Source organism: Somniosus microcephalus, unplaced genomic scaffold (genome assembly GCF_052327205.1).
Source record: "Somniosus microcephalus isolate GS21.2 unplaced genomic scaffold, FLI_Smic_1.0 unresolved_chr4, whole genome shotgun sequence".
Classification (NCBI taxonomy): domain Eukaryota; kingdom Metazoa; phylum Chordata; class Chondrichthyes; order Squaliformes; family Somniosidae; genus Somniosus; species Somniosus microcephalus.
Window position 1 is genome coordinate 8,494,805 of NW_028225182.1, and position 16,627 is coordinate 8,511,431.

Below are 16,627 nucleotides of genomic sequence, written 5' to 3' on the forward strand. Positions count from 1 at the left end.
CAAACCCAGAAAGACAAATAAACAGAAAGATGTGTCTCTCAGCCCCGGTGGCAAAGGTGCAATGGATGTTATCCAAATAAATCCCCCATGAGAGTCTGTGTGCATTGGCTTCCTTATAAAGTTTGTATTTGAAATGTGCGGGAAAAGCGTAAAATTATGAAAACATCCTGATGGCCAGTACGGGGATCGAAATCGCGACCTTGTCGTTATTAGCACCAGGCTTTCACCAACTGAGCTACCCGGCCACAACGCTCTCGTTGGCCAGGCTCGAACCCAGGCTGCGAGATTGTCTTTCAGCCTCACACTGGGTGACCGAGTTACTGCACAATCATTGAACACACTGCATCGGTTAAACATTGTTAACTGTTCGTATATACAACTGGGCAGAGTGTAAATCGAAACTAACAGAAAGGCAGCTCTATGGTCTAACAAACCTCATTCTAAAATTTACTATCGCACCACAGCCCCTCCCACAAATACTGTTCCGGTATAAAAGCAGACGGCGGGACCCCGACTGGATTCGAACCTGCAGCGGACGGTTGGAGCCGGATCCAGCATGTCCGATGTGGTTTCACTCCCATTCGTTTAGGAAACGCGGCATCAGGAGCGTAAAATTTCTCTTCATTCGCTCCTCTTGTAGTGAAGGAGACAGAAACTAACTAAAATCTGCCGAAACCCGGGATCGAACCAGGGACCTTTAAATCTTCAGTCTATCGCTCTCCCAACTGAGCTATTTTGGCTTCACATTCAAGGCTGTATTCTGTCGTTCTTCTGGCGGATTTTCTATCCCCGGGTGGAATTGCCCCTCTCGCTCATTCCTCACTTCGGGCAATGTGACCCGACCAGATCTCGGAGCTCAGGTTGTGTTAATGTAAAGCTGCAGCGTTGATAAAGATACAATGCTGACACAGCACGGGGGACCTCACCGTGTTGGACACAGCGTGAAATGCAATGACATGTTCAAATAAAGTTACAGAGCTCAACACATGTGTAAAATTCCCTGTTCTTTTCTCCACACTGATGGGTTGTGAAGGGAGAGACGGGCCGAAGTCTCACTGAGCCGCACTGATCACGAGCCAAATCAAGTTCAATCTTCAGCTGCAGGTATGGTGCTGAGCCCGACACAGAAGTGAAAATGCCCGTGGTTCTTAATTCCTCACACAGTGGGCTACTGAGCAATACAGGAAGGGCTAATGAACATCTTAATGCTCAAGTTATCACGGGCCACGGACTCTCTGATTCCAGGCTTGCACAAGTTGGTAAGTTTCAAAATTTGCATTTTTCACACTGGCAATGAATGAATCGATTGCCGTGCCTTTGATAAGCTAAGTTTGTTAGGGAGATGCAGTGGGCAAGAAGATACACAGAAGACTGATGAAAACCGTGACTGCCCTGACACTGTGAGCTGCAGTTAAATGTTGGCAACATTTAAAGTCAGCCAGTCTAAATTTGACAGAAATCAATTCCTGCTGACTTTGAAACAGCACGCATTTTACAGAAATCAAGGATGTGTATTTTATATCGCTGTATGAAGAGTGATGTTGAGCAGCGGTGTGGAAAGTTGAATCAAGGGCGGAGCATTGCTCCGTAAGGGTGCGTTGCATGGTGGCAATTCAAACAGCCCCAAAACGCACTGTTCCCTGACCGGGAATCGAACCCGTGCCGCGGCAGTGAGAGTGCCGAATCCTAACCACTAGACCACCAGGGAAGCTGCAGCCAGCCTCCTGGCAGCAAGCACATCAACGCAGCTTTTCATGCCTGCTCCTTTGCAATTCAGATCCTTTCGCGCCAGGCAAACTGTTCGGACAAAATTATATTTTTTACATGAGAACACAACAGACGTGTTCGCGAAAGCACGGCACCAAGTGCGGGTAGGCATCCACTTGAAATCGATTTCCTCCTGTGTTTTTCTCTGGATGTTGTCTCTCTCGGTGCTGGGTGAACAATTCATTGATGCATTGGTTCCAGTGATGAACGATTGCCGTTACGTGGATAGACCAGAGAAGTTGGAGCTGTTCTCCTTAGAGCATAGACGGCTAAGAGGAAATTTGACAGAGGGTTTTAAAATCAAGAAAACGATAAGATAGAGTAAATAAACAGAAAAGATGGATGAATACAAAAGACAAAGCTGAAGTGTCTGTAACCATCCTGAGAGAAGCCAGACTTCATTCAATTTGATTAATTCCAAGCGATATTAAGAAACAGCTGAGCTCATTAGTTACAGCAAATGCAATGAGCTCCGACAACACTCCGTCTGCAGCACTAAAAGCGTGTGCTCCAGAACTAGCCATGCCTCGGGGAAGCGGTTGTGTTAAGAGATTGAGTAAACTAGGCCTGTAATCTCTTGAATTCGGAAGAATGAGAGGGGATCTCATGAAGCATGCAAAATTATTACAGGGTTTGATCGGTTGGATGCTGGGAGAATGATTCCCTTGGCTGGGGAGTCTAGAACCAGCGGACACAGCCTCAGGATAAAGGTTAGGCCATTCAGGACTGAGAGAAGACATTTCTTCACACAGAGAGTGGTGAATCTTTGGAATTCTCTTCCCCAGAGTGCTGTGGAGGCTCAGTTATTGGGTATATTCAAAACAGAAGTGGGTGATTTCTGACTGGTAAGGGCATCAAGGGATATGGCGATAGGGCCGGGGAGTGGAATTGAGGCAGGAGATCAGCCATGATCTCATTGAATCCCCTGCACTGCTTAAAAATCTGTTCCATTACCTTTTTTTTCCAGTTCTGACGAAAGGTTATCGACTTGAAACGTTACCTCTGTTTCTCTCTTCGCTGATGCTGCCTGACCTGCTGAGTATCTCCAGCATTTTCTGTTTCAATTCATATTTCCAGCATCTGCAGTATTTTCTCAGTTCGCATTTCTTTCATTGTGCAAAACAAGGATATCGCTTAATTAATGACGCTTTGAAAGCAACATAAAAGTTTAACATTATAACTACCGCCCAACGTGGGGCTCGAACCGACGACCCTGAGATTAAGAGTCTCATGCTCTACCGACTGAGCTAGCCGGGCCTGTTGATGCAATATTGCCTTGTCGCTGATTGCAGTCAGGAACCTTGTGGCTCCGGCCCGGTCACAACAGCATGTCTGAGCCGCGTTTCTGCAAACTACGAAACAAGTTCTCCAGAAGCCCAAGGCGTATAAGGAACTCAAGCAGCAAAATCCCTTTCATTAACCACAGGGGTTCAGGCAAATTTCTGATCGCAAATCGCTTTAGTCCTTGTCAATATCTCTTGTCTATTTCCCGGAGATTCCCGATTCTGTCTGTCTCTCTGGCTCTGTTTATTGTGTCTGTGGCCACCTGCGGGTAGATTTTGAATGAATACCTGTGTTTGTGTCTGCTTGTTGCTTTAAACAAATGAGGGCATCAGGCGCTTTTGTGCATGATACTGAGGAATCAGGAGAAGGCAGGAGGAATGAAACAGTGTTTGTGGAACGTGTATGTATACAAACTACGAACATTCGTGCTTATGTTGTGGACCTCATGGCGCAGCGGTAGCGCATCTGACTCCAGATCCGAAAGTCTGCATGTTCAAATCTAATCGATCTCCCAAATGAGCTATTTCAGCGTTGTATGGCGGCAATTCAAACAGCCCCAAAACGCACTGTTTCCTGACCGGGAATCGAACCCGGGCCGCGGCAGATGAAGGTGCCTGAATCCTAACCACTAGATCACCAGAAAAGCTGCAAGTCTCCTGCCAGCAAGCACAGCAACGCAGTGTTTCCTGCTTGCTCCAGTGCAATTCAGATCCTTTTGTGCCAGGCAAACTGTTCGGACAAAATGATACTTTTTACATGAGAACACAAAAGACGTGTTCGCGAAAGCACGGCACCAAGTGCGGGTAGGCATCCACTTGAAATCGATTTCCTTCAGTGGTTTTCTCTGGATGTTGTCTCTCTCGGTGCCGGCGAACATTTCATTGATGCATTTGTCCTGAACTGAAGGCTTTTGCCCATCTCGCGTGGTCAGAGCTGCTCTGTCTGTCTATTACCTGCCTGTTACCCTTATCGGGAACAGGCCGCCTGTTCAACATTCAACAGCAAACCCAGAAAGACAAATAAACAGAAAGATGTGTCTCTCAGCCCCGGTGGCAAAGGTGCAATGGATGTTATCCAAATAAATCCCCCATGAGAGTCTGTGTGCATTGGCTTCCTTATAAAGTTTGTATTTGAAATGTGCGGGAAAAGCGTAAAATTATGAAAACATCCTGATGGCCAGTACGGGGATCGAAATCGCGACCTTGTCGTTATTAGCACCAGGCTTTCACCAACTGAGCTACCCGGCCACAACGCTCTCGTTGGCCAGGCTCGAACCCAGGCTGCGAGATTGTCTTTCAGCCTCACACTGGGTGACCGAGTTACTGCACAATCATTGAACACACTGCATCGGTTAAACATTGTTAACTGTTCGTATATACAACTGGGCAGAGTGTAAATCGAAACTAACAGAAAGGCAGCTCTATGGTCTAACAAACCTCATTCTAAAATTTACTATCCCACCACAGCCCCTCCCACAAATACTGTTCCGGTATAAAAGCAGACGGCGGGACCCCGACTGGATTCGAACCTGCAGCGGACGGTTGGAGCCGGATCCAACATGTCCGATGTGGTTTCACTCCCATTCGTTTAGGAAACGCGGCATCAGGAGCGTAAAATTTCTCTTCATTCGCTCCTCTTGTAGTGAAGGAGACAGAAACTAACTAAAATCTGCCGAAACCCGGGATCGAACCAGGGACCTTTAAATCTTCAGTCTATCGCTCTCCCAACTGAGCTATTTTGGCTTCACATTCAAGGCTGTATTCTGTCGTTCTTCTGGCGGATTTTCTATCCCCGGGTGGAATTGCCCCTCTCGCTCATTCCTCACTTCGGGCAATGTGACCCGACCAGATCTCGGAGCTCAGGTTGTGTTAATGTAAAGCTGCAGCGTTGATAAAGATACAATGCTGACACAGCACGGGTGACCTCACCGTGTTGGACACAGCGTGAAATGCAATGACATGTTCAAATAAAGTTACAGAGCTGAACACATGTGTAAAATTCCCTGTTCTTTTCTCCACACTGATGGGTTGTGAAGGGAGAGACGGGCCGAAGTCTCACTGAGCCGCACTGATCACGAGCCAAATCAAGTTCAATCTTCAGCTGCAGGTATGGTGCTGAGCCCGACACAGAAGTGAAAATGCCCGTGGTTCTTAATTCCTCACACAGTGGGCTACTGAGCAATACAGGAAGGGCTAATGAACATCTTAATGCTCAAGTTATCACGGGCCACGGACTCTCTGATTCCAGGCTTGCACAAGTTGGTAAGTTTCAAAATTTGCATTTTTCACACTGGCAATGAATGAATCGATTGCCGTGCCTTTGATAAGCTAAGTTTGTTAGGGAGATGCAGTGGGCAAGAAGATACACAGAAGACTGATGAAAACCGTGACTGCCCTGACACTGTGAGCTGCAGTTAAATGTTGGCAACATTTAAAGTCAGCCAGTCTAAATTTGACAGAAATCAATTCCTGCTGACTTTGAAACAGCACGCATTTTACAGAAATCAAGGATGTGTATTTTATATCGCTGTATGAAGAGTGATGTTGAGCAGCGGTGTGGAAAGTTGAATCAAGGGCGGAGCATTGCTCCGTAAGGGTGCGTTGCATGGTGGCAATTCAAACAGCCCCAAAACGCACTGTTCCCTGACCGGGAATCGAACCCGTGCCGCGGCAGTGAGAGTGCCGAATCCTAACCACTAGACCACCAGGGAAGCTGCAGCCAGCCTCCTGGCAGCAAGCACATCAACGCAGCTTTTCATGCCTGCTCCTTTGCAATTCAGATCCTTTCGCGCCAGGCAAACTGTTCGGACAAAATTATATTTTTTACATGAGAACACAACAGACGTGTTCGCGAAAGCACGGCACCAAGTGCGGGTAGGCATCCACTTGAAATCGATTTCCTCCTGTGTTTTTCTCTGGATGTTGTCTCTCTCGGTGCTGGGTGAACAATTCATTGATGCATTGGTTCCAGTGATGAACGATTGCCGTTACGTGGATAGACCAGAGAAGTTGGAGCTGTTCTCCTTAGAGCATAGACGGCTAAGAGGAAATTTGACAGAGGGTTTTAAAATCAAGAAAACGATAAGATAGAGTAAATAAACAGAAAAGATGGATGAATACAAAAGACAAAGCTGAAGTGTCTGTAACCATCCTGAGAGAAGCCAGACTTCATTCAATTTGATTAATTCCAAGCGATATTAAGAAACAGCTGAGCTCATTAGTTACAGCAAATGCAATGAGCTCCGACAACACTCCGTCTGCAGCACTAAAAGCGTGTGCTCCAGAACTAGCCATGCCTCGGGGAAGCGGTTGTGTTAAGAGATTGAGTAAACTAGGCCTGTAATCTCTTGAATTCGGAAGAATGAGAGGGGATCTCATGAAGCATGCAAAATTATTACAGGGTTTGATCGGTTGGATGCTGGGAGAATGATTCCCTTGGCTGGGGAGTCTAGAACCAGCGGACACAGCCTCAGGATAAAGGTTAGGCCATTCAGGACTGAGAGAAGACATTTCTTCACACAGAGAGTGGTGAATCTTTGGAATTCTCTTCCCCAGAGTGCTGTGGAGGCTCAGTTATTGGGTATATTCAAAACAGAAGTGGGTGATTTCTGACTGGTAAGGGCATCAAGGGATATGGCGATAGGGCCGGGGAGTGGAATTGAGGCAGGAGATCAGCCATGATCTCATTGAATCCCCTGCACTGCTTAAAAATCTGTTCCATTACCTTTTTTTTCCAGTTCTGACGAAAGGTTATCGACTTGAAACGTTACCTCTGTTTCTCTCTTCGCTGATGCTGCCTGACCTGCTGAGTATCTCCAGCATTTTCTGTTTCAATTCATATTTCCAGCATCTGCAGTATTTTCTCAGTTCGCATTTCTTTCATTGTGCAAAACAAGGATATCGCTTAATTAATGACGCTTTGAAAGCAACATAAAAGTTTAACATTATAACTACCGCCCAACGTGGGGCTCGAACCGACGACCCTGAGATTAAGAGTCTCATGCTCTACCGACTGAGCTAGCCGGGCCTGTTGATGCAATATTGCCTTGTCGCTGATTGCAGTCAGGAACCTTGTGGCTCCGGCCCGGTCACAACAGCATGTCTGAGCCGCGTTTCTGCAAACTACGAAACAAGTTCTCCAGAAGCCCAAGGCGTATAAGGAACTCAAGCAGCAAAATCCCTTTCATTAACCACAGGGGTTCAGGCAAATTTCTGATCGCAAATCGCTTTAGTCCTTGTCAATATCTCTTGTCTATTTCCCGGAGATTCCCGATTCTGTCTGTCTCTCTGGCTCTGTTTATTGTGTCTGTGGCCACCTGCTGGTAGATTTTGAATGAATACCTGTGTTTGTGTCTGCTTGTTGCTTTAAACAAATGAGGGCATCAGGCGCTTTTGTGCATGATACTGAGGAATCAGGAGAAGGCAGGAGGAATGAAACAGTGTTTGTGGAACGTGTATGTATACAAACTACGAACATTCGTGCTTATGTTGTGGACCTCATGGCGCAGCGGTAGCGCATCTGACTCCAGATCCGAAAGTCTGCATGTTCAAATCTAATCGATCTCCCAAATGAGCTATTTCAGCGTTGTATGGCAGCAATTCAAACAGCCCCAAAACGCACTGTTTCCTGACCGGGAATCGAACCCGGGCCGCGGCAGATGAAGGTGCCTGAATCCTAACCACTAGATCACCAGAAAAGCTGCAAGTCTCCTGCCAGCAAGCACAGCAACGCAGTGTTTCCTGCTTGCTCCAGTGCAATTCAGATCCTTTTGTGCCAGGCAAACTGTTCGGACAAAATGATACTTTTTACATGAGAACACAAAAGACGTGTTCGCGAAAGCACGGCACCAAGTGCGGGTAGGCATCCACTTGAAATCGATTTCCTTCAGTGGTTTTCTCTGGATGTTGTCTCTCTCGGTGCCGGCGAACATTTCATTGATGCATTTGTCCTGAACTGAAGGCTTTTGCCCATCTCGCGTGGTCAGAGCTGCTCTGTCTGTCTATTACCTGCCTGTTACCCTTATCGGGAACAGGCCGCCTGTTCAACATTCAACAGCAAACCCAGAAAGACAAATAAACAGAAAGATGTGTCTCTCAGCCCCGGTGGCAAAGGTGCAATGGATGTTATCCAAATAAATCCCCCATGAGAGTCTGTGTGCATTGGCTTCCTTATAAAGTTTGTATTTGAAATGTGCGGGAAAAGCGTAAAATTATGAAAACATCCTGATGGCCAGTACGGGGATCGAAATCGCGACCTTGTCGTTATTAGCACCAGGCTTTCACCAACTGAGCTACCCGGCCACAACGCTCTCGTTGGCCAGGCTCGAACCCAGGCTGCGAGATTGTCTTTCAGCCTCACACTGGGTGACCGAGTTACTGCACAATCATTGAACACACTGCATCGGTTAAACATTGTTAACTGTTCGTATATACAACTGGGCAGAGTGTAAATCGAAACTAACAGAAAGGCAGCTCTATGGTCTAACAAACCTCATTCTAAAATTTACTATCCCACCACAGCCCCTCCCACAAATACTGTTCCGGTATAAAAGCAGACGGCGGGACCCCGACTGGATTCGAACCTGCAGCGGACGGTTGGAGCCGGATCCAACATGTCCGATGTGGTTTCACTCCCATTCGTTTAGGAAACGCGGCATCAGGAGCGTAAAATTTCTCTTCATTCGCTCCTCTTGTAGTGAAGGAGACAGAAACTAACTAAAATCTGCCGAAACCCGGGATCGAACCAGGGACCTTTAAATCTTCAGTCTATCGCTCTCCCAACTGAGCTATTTTGGCTTCACATTCAAGGCTGTATTCTGTCGTTCTTCTGGCGGATTTTCTATCCCCGGGCGGAATTGCCCCTCTCGCTCATTCCTCACTTCGGGCAATGTGACCCGACCAGATCTCGGAGCTCAGGTTGTGTTAATGTAAAGCTGCAGCGTTGATAAAGATACAATGCTGACACAGCACGGGGGACCTCACCGTGTTGGACACAGCGTGAAATGCAATGACATGTTCAAATAAAGTTACAGAGCACAACACATGTGTAAAATTCCCTGTTCTTTTCTCCACACTGATGGGTTGTGAAGGGAGAGACGGGCCGAAGTCTCACTGAGCCGCACTGATCACGAGCCAAATCAAGTTCAATCTTCAGCTGCAGGTATGGTGCTGAGCCCGACACAGAAGTGAAAATGCCCGTGGTTCTTAATTCCTCACACAGTGGGCTACTGAGCAATACAGGAAGGGCTAATGAACATCTTAATGCTCAAGTTATCACGGGCCACGGACTCTCTGATTCCAGGCTTGCACAAGTTGGTAAGTTTCAAAATTTGCATTTTTCACACTGGCAATGAATGAATCGATTGCCGTGCCTTTGATAAGCTAAGTTTGTTAGGGAGATGCAGTGGGCAAGAAGATACACAGAAGACTGATGAAAACCGTGACTGCCCTGACACTGTGAGCTGCAGTTAAATGTTGGCAACATTTAAAGTCAGCCAGTCTAAATTTGACAGAAATCAATTCCTGCTGACTTTGAAACAGCACGCATTTTACAGAAATCAAGGATGTGTATTTTATATCGCTGTATGAAGAGTGATGTTGAGCAGCGGTGTGGAAAGTTGAATCAGGGGCGGAGCATTGCTCCGTAAGGGTGCGTTGCATGGTGGCAATTCAAACAGCCCCAAAACGCACTGTTCCCTGACCGGGAATCGAACCCGGGCCGCGGCAGTGAGAGTGCCGAATCCTAACCACTAGACCACCAGGGAAGCTGCAGCCAGCCTCCTGGCAGCAAGCACATCAACGCAGCTTTTCATGCCTGCTCCTTTGCAATTCAGATCCTTTCGCGCCAGGCAAACTGTTCGGACAAAATTATATTTTTTACATGAGAACACAACAGACGTGTTCGCGAAAGCACGGCACCAAGTGCGGGTAGGCATCCACTTGAAATCGATTTCCTCCTGTGTTTTTCTCTGGATGTTGTCTCTCTCGGTGCTGGGTGAACAATTCATTGATGCATTGGTTCCAGTGATGAACGATTGCCGTTACGTGGATAGACCAGAGAAGTTGGAGCTGTTCTCCTTAGAGCATAGACGGCTAAGAGGAAATTTGACAGAGGGTTTTAAAATCAAGAAAACGATAAGATAGAGTAAATAAACAGAAAAGATGGATGAATACAAAAGACAAAGCTGAAGTGTCTGTAACCATCCTGAGAGAAGCCAGACTTCATTCAATTTGATTAATTCCAAGCGATATTAAGAAACAGCTGAGCTCATTAGTTACAGCAAATGCAATGAGCTCCGACAACACTCCGTCTGCAGCACTAAAAGCGTGTGCTCCAGAACTAGCCATGCCTCGGGGAAGCGGTTGTGTTAAGAGATTGAGTAAACTAGGCCTGTAATCTCTTGAATTCGGAAGAATGAGAGGGGATCTCATGAAGCATGCAAAATTATTACAGGGTTTGATCGGTTGGATGCTGGGAGAATGATTCCCTTGGCTGGGGAGTCTAGAACCAGCGGACACAGCCTCAGGATAAAGGTTAGGCCATTCAGGACTGAGAGAAGACATTTCTTCACACAGAGAGTGGTGAATCTTTGGAATTCTCTTCCCCAGAGTGCTGTGGAGGCTCAGTTATTGGGTATATTCAAAACAGAAGTGGGTGATTTCTGACTGGTAAGGGCATCAAGGGATATGGCGATAGGGCCGGGGAGTGGAATTGAGGCAGGAGATCAGCCATGATCTCATTGAATCCCCTGCACTGCTTAAAAATCTGTTCCATTACCTTTTTTTTCCAGTTCTGACGAAAGGTTATCGACTTGAAACGTTACCTCTGTTTCTCTCTTCGCTGATGCTGCCTGACCTGCTGAGTATCTCCAGCATTTTCTGTTTCAATTCATATTTCCAGCATCTGCAGTATTTTCTCAGTTCGCATTTCTTTCATTGTGCAAAACAAGGATATCGCTTAATTAATGACGCTTTGAAAGCAACATAAAAGTTTAACATTATAACTACCGCCCAACGTGGGGCTCGAACCGACGACCCTGAGATTAAGAGTCTCATGCTCTACCGACTGAGCTAGCCGGGCCTGTTGATGCAATATTGCCTTGTCGCTGATTGCAGTCAGGAACCTTGTGGCTCCGGCCCGGTCACAACAGCATGTCTGAGCCGCGTTTCTGCAAACTACGAAACAAGTTCTCCAGAAGCCCAAGGCGTATAAGGAACTCAAGCAGCAAAATCCCTTTCATTAACCACAGGGGTTCAGGCAAATTTCTGATCGCAAATCGCTTTAGTCCTTGTCAATATCTCTTGTCTATTTCCCGGAGATTCCCGATTCTGTCTGTCTCTCTGGCTCTGTTTATTGTGTCTGTGGCCACCTGCGGGTAGATTTTGAATGAATACCTGTGTTTGTGTCTGCTTGTTGCTTTAAACAAATGAGGGCATCAGGCGCTTTTGTGCATGATACTGAGGAATCAGGAGAAGGCAGGAGGATGTATACAAACTACGAACATTCGTGCTTATGTTGTGGACCTCATGGCGCAGCGGTAGCGCATCTGACTCCAGATCCGAAAGTCTGCATGTTCAAATCTAATCGATCTCCCAAATGAGCTATTTCAGCGTTGTATGGCGGCAATTCAAACAGCCCCAAAACGCACTGTTTCCTGACCGGGAATCGAACCCGGGCCGCGGCAGATGAAGGTGCCTGAATCCTAACCACTAGATCACCAGAAAAGCTGCAAGTCTCCTGCCAGCAAGCACAGCAACGCAGTGTTTCCTGCTTGCTCCAGTGCAATTCAGATCCTTTTGTGCCAGGCAAACTGTTCGGACAAAATGATACTTTTTACATGAGAACACAAAAGACGTGTTCGCGAAAGCACGGCACCAAGTGCGGGTAGGCATCCACTTGAAATCGATTTCCTTCAGTGGTTTTCTCTGGATGTTGTCTCTCTCGGTGCCGGCGAACATTTCATTGATGCATTTGTCCTGAACTGAAGGCTTTTGCCCATCTCGCGTGGTCAGAGCTGCTCTGTCTGTCTATTACCTGCCTGTTACCCTTATCGGGAACAGGCCGCCTGTTCAACATTCAACAGCAAACCCAGAAAGACAAATAAACAGAAAGATGTGTCTCTCAGCCCCGGTGGCAAAGGTGCAATGGATGTTATCCAAATAAATCCCCCATGAGAGTCTGTGTGCATTGGCTTCCTTATAAAGTTTGTATTTGAAATGTGCGGGAAAAGCGTAAAATTATGAAAACATCCTGATGGCCAGTACGGGGATCGAAATCGCGACCTTGTCGTTATTAGCACCAGGCTTTCACCAACTGAGCTACCCGGCCACAACGCTCTCGTTGGCCAGGCTCGAACCCAGGCTGCGAGATTGTCTTTCAGCCTCACACTGGGTGACCGAGTTACTGCACAATCATTGAACACACTGCATCGGTTAAACATTGTTAACTGTTCGTATATACAACTGGGCAGAGTGTAAATCGAAACTAACAGAAAGGCAGCTCTATGGTCTAACAAACCTCATTCTAAAATTTACTATCGCACCACAGCCCCTCCCACAAATACTGTTCCGGTATAAAAGCAGACGGCGGGACCCCGACTGGATTCGAACCTGCAGCGGACGGTTGGAGCCGGATCCAGCATGTCCGATGTGGTTTCACTCCCATTCGTTTAGGAAACGCGGCATCAGGAGCGTAAAATTTCTCTTCATTCGCTCCTCTTGTAGTGAAGGAGACAGAAACTAACTAAAATCTGCCGAAACCCGGGATCGAACCAGGGACCTTTAAATCTTCAGTCTATCGCTCTCCCAACTGAGCTATTTTGGCTTCACATCCAAGGCTGTATTCTGTCGTTCTTCTGGCGGATTTTCTATCCCCGGGTGGAATTGCCCCTCTCGCTCATTCCTCACTTCGGGCAATGTGACCCGACCAGATCTCGGAGCTCAGGTTGTGTTAATGTAAAGCTGCAGCGTTGATAAAGATACAATGCTGACACAGCACGGGGGACCTCACCGTGTTGGACACAGCGTGAAATGCAATGACATGTTCAAATAAAGTTACAGAGCACAACACATGTGTAAAATTCCCTGTTCTTTTCTCCACACTGATGGGTTGTGAAGGGAGAGACGGGCCGAAGTCTCACTGAGCCGCACTGATCACGAGCCAAATCAAGTTCAATCTTCAGCTGCAGGTATGGTGCTGAGCCCGACACAGAAGTGAAAATGCCCGTGGTTCTTAATTCCTCACACAGTGGGCTACTGAGCAATACAGGAAGGGCTAATGAACATCTTAATGCTCAAGTTATCACGGGCCACGGACTCTCTGATTCCAGGCTTGCACAAGTTGGTAAGTTTCAAAATTTGCATTTTTCACACTGGCAATGAATGAATCGATTGCCGTGCCTTTGATAAGCTAAGTTTGTTAGGGAGATGCAGTGGGCAAGAAGATACACAGAAGACTGATGAAAACCGTGACTGCCCTGACACTGTGAGCTGCAGTTAAATGTTGGCAACATTTAAAGTCAGCCAGTCTAAATTTGACAGAAATCAATTCCTGCTGACTTTGAAACAGCACGCATTTTACAGAAATCAAGGATGTGTATTTTATATCGCTGTATGAAGAGTGATGTTGAGCAGCGGTGTGGAAAGTTGAATCAGGGGCGGAGCATTGCTCCGTAAGGGTGCGTTGCATGGTGGCAATTCAAACAGCCCCAAAACGCACTGTTCCCTGACCGGGAATCGAACCCGGGCCGCGGCAGTGAGAGTGCCGAATCCTAACCACTAGACCACCAGGGAAGCTGCAGCCAGCCTCCTGGCAGCAAGCACATCAACGCAGCTTTTCATGCCTGCTCCTTTGCAATTCAGATCCTTTCGCGCCAGGCAAACTGTTCGGACAAAATTATATTTTTTACATGAGAACACAACAGACGTGTTCGCGAAAGCACGGCACCAAGTGCGGGTAGGCATCCACTTGAAATCGATTTCCTCCTGTGTTTTTCTCTGGATGTTGTCTCTCTCGGTGCTGGGTGAACAATTCATTGATGCATTGGTTCCAGTGATGAACGATTGCCGTTACGTGGATAGACCAGAGAAGTTGGAGCTGTTCTCCTTAGAGCATAGACGGCTAAGAGGAAATTTGACAGAGGGTTTTAAAATCAAGAAAACGATAAGATAGAGTAAATAAACAGAAAAGATGGATGAATACAAAAGACAAAGCTGAAGTGTCTGTAACCATCCTGAGAGAAGCCAGACTTCATTCAATTTGATTAATTCCAAGCGATATTAAGAAACAGCTGAGCTCATTAGTTACAGCAAATGCAATGAGCTCCGACAACACTCCGTCTGCAGCACTAAAAGCGTGTGCTCCAGAACTAGCCATGCCTCGGGGAAGCGGTTGTGTTAAGAGATTGAGTAAACTAGGCCTGTAATCTCTTGAATTCGGAAGAATGAGAGGGGATCTCATGAAGCATGCAAAATTATTACAGGGTTTGATCGGTTGGATGCTGGGAGAATGATTCCCTTGGCTGGGGAGTCTAGAACCAGCGGACACAGCCTCAGGATAAAGGTTAGGCCATTCAGGACTGAGAGAAGACATTACTTCACACAGAGAGTGGTGAATCTTTGGAATTCTCTTCCCCAGAGTGCTGTGGAGGCTCAGTTATTGGGTATATTCAAAACAGAAGTGGGTGATTTCTGACTGGTAAGGGCATCAAGGGATATGGCGATAGGGCCGGGGAGTGGAATTGAGGCAGGAGATCAGCCATGATCTCATTGAATCCCCTGCACTGCTTAAAAATCTGTTCCATTACCTTTTTTTTCCAGTTCTGACGAAAGGTTATCGACTTGAAACGTTACCTCTGTTTCTCTCTTCGCTGATGCTGCCTGACCTGCTGAGTATCTCCAGCATTTTCTGTTTCAATTCATATTTCCAGCATCTGCAGTATTTTCTCAGTTCGCATTTCTTTCATTGTGCAAAACAAGGATATCGCTTAATTAATGACGCTTTGAAAGCAACATAAAAGTTTAACATTATAACTACCGCCCAACGTGGGGCTCGAACCGACGACCCTGAGATTAAGAGTCTCATGCTCTACCGACTGAGCTAGCCGGGCCTGTTGATGCAATATTGCCTTGTCGCTGATTGCAGTCAGGAACCTTGTGGCTCCGGCCCGGTCACAACAGCATGTCTGAGCCGCGTTTCTGCAAACTACGAAACAAGTTCTCCAGAAGCCCAAGGCGTATAAGGAACTCAAGCAGCAAAATCCCTTTCATTAACCACAGGGGTTCAGGCAAATTTCTGATCGCAAATCGCTTTAGTCCTTGTCAATATCTCTTGTCTATTTCCCGGAGATTCCCGATTCTGTCTGTCTCTCTGGCTCTGTTTATTGTGTCTGTGGCCACCTGCGGGTAGATTTTGAATGAATACCTGTGTTTGTGTCTGCTTGTTGCTTTAAACAAATGAGGGCATCAGGCGCTTTTGTGCATGATACTGAGGAATCAGGAGAAGGCAGGAGGATGTATACAAACTACGAACATTCGTGCTTATGTTGTGGACCTCATGGCGCAGCGGTAGCGCATCTGACTCCAGATCCGAAAGTCTGCATGTTCAAATCTAATCGATCTCCCAAATGAGCTATTTCAACGTTGTATGGCGGCAATTCAAACAGCCCCAAAACGCACTGTTTCCTGACCGGGAATCGAACCCGGGCCGCGGCAGATGAAGGTGCCTGAATCCTAACCACTAGATCACCAGAAAAGCTGCAAGTCTCCTGCCAGCAAGCACAGCAACGCAGTGTTTCCTGCTTGCTCCAGTGCAATTCAGATCCTTTTGTGCCAGGCAAACTGTTCGGACAAAATGATACTTTTTACATGAGAACACAAAAGACGTGTTCGCGAAAGCACGGCACCAAGTGCGGGTAGGCATCCACTTGAAATCGATTTCCTTCAGTGGTTTTCTCTGGATGTTGTCTCTCTCGGTGCCGGCGAACATTTCATTGATGCATTTGTCCTGAACTGAAGGCTTTTGCCCATCTCGCGTGGTCAGAGCTGCTCTGTCTGTCTATTACCTGCCTGTTACCCTTATCGGGAACAGGCCGCCTGTTCAACATTCAACAGCAAACCCAGAAAGACAAATAAACAGAAAGATGTGTCTCTCAGCCCCGGTGGCAAAGGTGCAATGGATGTTATCCAAATAAATCCCCCATGAGAGTCTGTGTGCATTGGCTTCCTTATAAAGTTTGTATTTGAAATGTGCGGGAAAAGCGTAAAATTATGAAAACATCCTGATGGCCAGTACGGGGATCGAAATCGCGACCTTGTCGTTATTAGCACCAGGCTTTCACCAACTGAGCTACCCGGCCACAACGCTCTCGTTGGCCAGGCTCGAACCCAGGCTGCGAGATTGTCTTTCAGCCTCACACTGGGTGACCGAGTTACTGCACAATCATTGAACACACTGCATCGGTTAAACATTGTTAACTGTTCGTATATACAACTGGGCAGAGTGTAAATCGAAACTAACAGAAAGGCAGCTCTATGGTCTAACAAACCTCATTCTAAAATTTACTATCGCACCACAGCCC

The 16,627-nt window shown here is 46.8% G+C and overlaps 8 non-coding genes across 8 annotated transcripts; all 8 read right to left on the reverse strand.

Annotated features, from left to right (window-relative positions):
* Window positions 1-1,636: 1,636 nt before the first annotated feature.
* On the reverse strand, window positions 1,637-1,708 carry trnae-cuc (transfer RNA glutamic acid (anticodon CUC)). The gene has a single exon. It is a non-coding gene; the product is annotated as a tRNA-Glu (tRNA).
* Window positions 1,709-2,951: 1,243 nt separating this feature from the next.
* On the reverse strand, window positions 2,952-3,024 carry trnak-cuu (transfer RNA lysine (anticodon CUU)). The gene has a single exon. It is a non-coding gene; the product is annotated as a tRNA-Lys (tRNA).
* A 2,665-nt stretch (window positions 3,025-5,689) lies between these two features.
* trnae-cuc (transfer RNA glutamic acid (anticodon CUC)) lies at window positions 5,690-5,761 on the reverse strand. The gene has a single exon. It is a non-coding gene; the product is annotated as a tRNA-Glu (tRNA).
* Window positions 5,762-7,004: 1,243 nt separating this feature from the next.
* trnak-cuu (transfer RNA lysine (anticodon CUU)) lies at window positions 7,005-7,077 on the reverse strand. The gene has a single exon. It is a non-coding gene; the product is annotated as a tRNA-Lys (tRNA).
* A 2,665-nt stretch (window positions 7,078-9,742) lies between these two features.
* trnae-cuc (transfer RNA glutamic acid (anticodon CUC)) lies at window positions 9,743-9,814 on the reverse strand. The gene has a single exon. It is a non-coding gene; the product is annotated as a tRNA-Glu (tRNA).
* Window positions 9,815-11,057: 1,243 nt separating this feature from the next.
* Window positions 11,058-11,130, reverse strand: trnak-cuu (transfer RNA lysine (anticodon CUU)). The gene has a single exon. It is a non-coding gene; the product is annotated as a tRNA-Lys (tRNA).
* Window positions 11,131-13,769: 2,639 nt separating this feature from the next.
* trnae-cuc (transfer RNA glutamic acid (anticodon CUC)) lies at window positions 13,770-13,841 on the reverse strand. The gene has a single exon. It is a non-coding gene; the product is annotated as a tRNA-Glu (tRNA).
* A 1,243-nt stretch (window positions 13,842-15,084) lies between these two features.
* trnak-cuu (transfer RNA lysine (anticodon CUU)) lies at window positions 15,085-15,157 on the reverse strand. Its single transcript has one exon. It is a non-coding gene; the product is annotated as a tRNA-Lys (tRNA).
* Window positions 15,158-16,627: the final 1,470 nt, after the last annotated feature.